The sequence below is a fragment of the Schistocerca serialis genome, unplaced genomic scaffold (genome assembly GCF_023864345.2).
Source record: "Schistocerca serialis cubense isolate TAMUIC-IGC-003099 unplaced genomic scaffold, iqSchSeri2.2 HiC_scaffold_197, whole genome shotgun sequence".
Lineage (NCBI taxonomy): Eukaryota > Metazoa > Arthropoda > Insecta > Orthoptera > Acrididae > Schistocerca > Schistocerca serialis.
The window spans coordinates 5,001-10,000 of record NW_026047759.1 but is presented as its reverse complement, the minus strand read 5'-3'; the positions used below and the strand labels follow the sequence as shown (position 1 = coordinate 10,000).

The 5,000-nt window shown below is 50.7% G+C and overlaps 1 non-coding gene across 1 annotated transcript in view; it reads left to right on the top strand.

Annotated features, from left to right (window-relative positions):
* Positions 1 to 4,406: 4,406 nt before the first annotated feature.
* The window catches only part of LOC126443850 (small subunit ribosomal RNA), a 1,909-nt gene continuing 1,315 nt past the window's right edge, over positions 4,407 to 5,000 (top strand). Inside the window, exon 1 of the ribosomal RNA XR_007582226.1 lies at positions 4,407 to 5,000. This exon is cut by the window's right edge and continues 1,315 nt beyond it. This is a non-coding gene — a ribosomal RNA (small subunit ribosomal RNA).

Here is a 5,000-nt window from a genome sequence, read left to right as displayed (position 1 = left end):
ATTAGTAATAGATGCAGAGCCATCAGAATACAGATAATATATACAACCGTCCCTATACATGCTGAAAGACTCTGCACACAATGAGAACCACACGTCAGCCAGACACTATCACACACTACTCTCTGCCTCTAACAGGCACACACACAATATCTAACCACCAGCATGGAAGAACATCCGGTGCATCCTCTCCGCCACATTACACAATCCACACTATCATAACCAGACCGGGAGGTCCACCCAGAAAACAGAATATCCCACCCTTCCGACATCCGCCATTGCTCAGCTAAGCCACGAACACCCACACATGTCCTACACAGGGGTGCACCCAACATCACAATACTGCCTCCTGTCACAGTACACAAACAATGGCAGGAATGAAAGACACAGATCTGCCACAACCTTGGAATCGGAGCGCCGCCTGTCATGAGCCACAAGTGCATCCTGACGTGACAAATCGGATGATCCCGCAGGCATGCACTTACGATAATCACTATCAACGAACCTGCCGCCCCCTCCCCCCCCAAAATACACCTTTCCCTACAACGTGTACCTTAACCTAAGCTATATTGTACCTTAACCTAAGCGATATTGTACCTTAACCTAAGGTATATCGTACCTTAACCTAACCTACATTGCGCCTTCACCTAACCTACGTTGTACCTTAACCTAACCTACGTTGTACCTTAACCTAACCTACGTTGTACCTTAACCTAACCTACGTTGTACCTTAACCTAACCTACGTTGTACCTTAACCTAACCTACGTTGTACCTTAACCTAACCTACGTTGTACCTTAACCTAACCTACGTTGTACCTTAACCTAACCTACGTTGTGCCTTAACCTAACCTACGTTGTGCCTTAACCTAACCTACGTTGTGCCTTAACCTAACCTACGTTGTGCCTTAACCTAACCTATGTTGTGCCTTAACCTAACCTATGTTGTGCCTTAACCTAACCTATGTTGTGCCTTAACCTAACCTATGTTGTGCCTTAACCTAACCTATGTTGTGCCTTAACCTAACCTACGTTGTGCCTTAACCTAACCTACATTGTGCCTTAACCTAACCTACGTTGTGCCTTAACCTAACCTACGTTGTGCCTTAACCTAACCTACGTTGTGCCTTAACCTAACCTACGTTGTGCCTTAACCTAACCTACGTTGTGCCTTAACCTAACCTACGTTGTGCCTTAACCTAACCTACGTTGTGCCTTAACCTAACCTACGTTGTGCCTTAACCTAACCTACGTTGTGCCTTAACCTAACCTACGTTGTGCCTTAACCTAACCTACGTTGTGCCTTAACCTAACCTACGTTGTGCCTTAACCTAACCTACGTTGTGCCTTAACCTAACCTACGTTGTGCCTTAACCTAACCTACGTTGTGCCTTAACCTAACCTACGTTGTGCCTTAACCTAACCTACGTTGTGCCTTAACCTAACCTACGTTGTGCCTTAACCTAACCTACGTTGTGCCTTAACCTAACCTACGTTGTGCCTTAACCTAACCTACGTTGTGCCTTAACCTAACCTACGTTGTGCCTTAACCTAACCTACGTTGTGCCTTAACCTAACCTACGTTGTGCCTTAACCTAACCTACGTTGTGCCTTAACCTAACCTACGTTGTGCCTTAACCTAACCTACGTTGTGCCTTAACCTAACCTACGTTGTGCCTTAACCTAACCTATGTTGTGCCTTAACCTAACCTATGTTGTGCCTTAACCTAACCTATGTTGTGCCTTAACCTAACCTATGTTGTGCCTTAACCTAACCTATGTTGTGCCTTAACCTAACCTATGTTGTGCCTTAACCTAACCTATGTTGTGCCTTAACCTAACCTATGTTGTGCCTTAACCTAACCTATGTTGTGCCTTAACCTAACCTACGTTGTGCCTTAACCTAACCCATATTGTACCTTAACCTAACCCATATTGTACCTTAACCTAACCCATATTGTACCTTAACCTAACCCATATTGTACCTTAACCTAACCCATATTGTACCTTAACGTAACCTAATTTGTGCCTTAACGTAACCTAATTTGTGCCTTAACGTAACCTAATTTGTGCCTTAACGTAACCTAATTTGTGCCTTAACGTAACCTAATTTGTGCCTTAACGTAACCTAATTTGTGCCTTAACGTAACCTAATTTGTGCCTTAACGTAACCTAATTTGTGCCTTAACGTAACCTAATTTGTGCCTTAACGTAACCTAATTTGTGCCTTAACGTAACCTAATTTGTGCCTTAACGTAACCTAATTTGTGCCTTAACGTAACCTAATTTGTGCCTTAACGTAACCTAATTTGTGCCTTAACGTAACCTAATTTGTGCCTTAACGTAACCTAATTTGTGCCTTAACGTAACCTAATTTGTGCCTTAACGTAACCTAATTTGTGCCTTAACGTAACCTAATTTGTGCCTTAACGTAACCTAATTTGTGCCTTAACGTAACCCATGTTGTGCCTTAACGTAACCCATGTTGTGCCTTAACGTAACCCAATTTGTGCCTTAACGTAACCCATGTTGTGCCTTAACCTAACCTATATTGTGCCTCAACCTAACCTATATTGCGCCTTAACCTGACGCACGTTGTCGCTGAACCTGCTCTGTAATTGTTATGCAACTCGTTAAATTAGTGTAGTGTTGCCTAACCGCAACCCTCGCAATATAGTTCGCTATTCGCACTGCCCGGTCCCCTGTGTATCGCGTCATGTTAAACACCTTGCAGGTGTTGCTGACTTTCCACATGCTCCTGCTATACACTGTAATGTGGATAGCAGCAGGACGTACATGCCCCCCCCCCTTCCCCCCTGCCTTCGCAAGCTGGTCGTTGAGAAGTTTGCATGTTCAATGCCCTTCGCATGCCGACGTACTCAGCCTACGTTGTGGTACGGCCTGTCACCTGTCCGCCGATGTACGCAAAACCCACAAACTGTACTGCACATTGGTCCGTATGTACTGAATGATACATCGTGGCACATGTGTGACCGTACGACGACTGCGCCTAGCAACGGCAGACCATACAGTCCAAATATTGTGCACGCAGCTACGTGTCGTCTCCCTATAAGAGCTGGATTGCAGTGTGGTACGCCATTCAGACGTGTGGGAGGAACGGACGCCCTGGATGGCGATCAGCATGAGCAGTCTGTTGATGTAGTGGAGCGTGTATTCGGACGTAGTCGTCTCTTCTCACACACCGTGATAGCATGTTGCACCGCGTTCCACATCTGCGACATCCTGCAGAGGCCGGCTGACAGTCGTTCGCGCAATGGACACCGCATACGTACGGGGGCTACCTTCCACGTGTTCTCGAGGCGTGCACATGTTGTTGCGTCTATGTGGGCAGACGTAGTGTGTTGTGACACCTGACACAGGCATGCAATACTCGTTGCAAATGGCGATGGACGTCTACGTTTGCTGGTGACGTTACGCAAATGAACAACAGGTAACCCGTTGTGGTGCGGTTGTTCTCGCTAGAGGTGAATCAGTGTTGGCGACGATCGGTCGAGCTATTAACCGGTTGTTTCAGGGATACCCACCATGCCCACGAACGTGAAAGGGGACCCACCATGCCCACGAACGCGAAAGGGGATCTGGGTGTGAGGCGATACGCGGCGGTGGCTGGGTGGGACCGTCCCCGGCCGGTGAGGGGGGGCCGCCCGGCGTGCTGGCAGCGCGGTGCGTGGGCGCACGCGCTACAGCCGGCTGGTGGGGGCGGCCAGTGGCAGGCGCGCCGGCCGACGGACGCGGCAGGCGGCGCAGCTGCGCGCCGGCGCCCCCTGCTCGCGGCGCCTTGCGGCCAAAGTAGGTCCTCGCGGGCCCGGTGCGAAGCGCGGTGGCCATCTGCAGTGTGCTGGTCCGATTGAGGACTGTGTGCGCTGAGGATGCGCCGCCGCCCGGCGCTCGGCGCCGCGACGCCGTCTGCTGCTCGGTCGCCCCAGCGGTTCTCGCAGGTGGTTTGTATCGCAGCTGTGCGGACGTGTTGGCGCGTGCGCTGTGCTGGGAGAGTTCGCTTCGGCACCCAAGTGGGGCTTTTGTCCTTCTGTGGCGCTGGCGTTGGAGCTGCCGGTCACCGTAGGTGGCGCGTGTTGTCTCCCGCCGGCAATGCCACGACAGCACGCTCCCGGGCCTCTGTCGGCAGCGGCAAGCTCAGTTGGGAGCACGGGTGGTCGCACCTAAAGCGTCTACTCGCCTAACTCCGGGCGATTGCGCCTCTCTCGAACCCGACCAAGTACTTAGGACGGCGCTGCGCGCCGCCGGGACCTGAGAGGGTTTCGAGGTGTGTTGTGCAGGGGAGCTCAGCCTCCTCCTGTTTGCAGAATAATTGAGCGGACGCTTGCGTGTTCGCGCGGGCCCCCGGGACACACTCCCGGGCGGCCGGCTGCTCAGCTCTAGTTGACGCAGCTCCCTGGTTGATCCTGCCAGTAGTCATATGCTTGTCTCAAAGATTAAGCCATGCATGTCTCAGTACAAGCCGCATTAAGGTGAAACCGCGAATGGCTCATTAAATCAGTTATGGTTCCTTAGATCGTACCCACGTTACTTGGATAACTGTGGTAATTCTAGAGCTAATACATGCAAACAGAGTCCCGACCAGAGATGGAAGGGACGCTTTTATTAGATCAAAACCAATCGGTCGGCTCGTCCGGTCCGTTTGCCTTGGTGACTCTGAATAACTTTGGGCTGATCGCACGGTCCTCGTACCGGCGACGCATCTTTCAAATGTCTGCCTTATCAACTGTCGATGGTAGGTTCTGCGCCTACCATGGTTGTAACGGGTAACGGGGAATCAGGGTTCGATTCCGGAGAGGGAGCCTGAGAAACGGCTACCACATCCAAGGAAGGCAGCAGGCGCGCAAATTACCCACTCCCGGCACGGGGAGGTAGTGACGAAAAATAACGATACGGGACTCATCCGAGGCCCCGTAATCGGAATGAGTACACTTTAAATCCTTTAACGAGTATCTATTGGAGGGCAAGTCTGGTGCCAGCAGCCGCG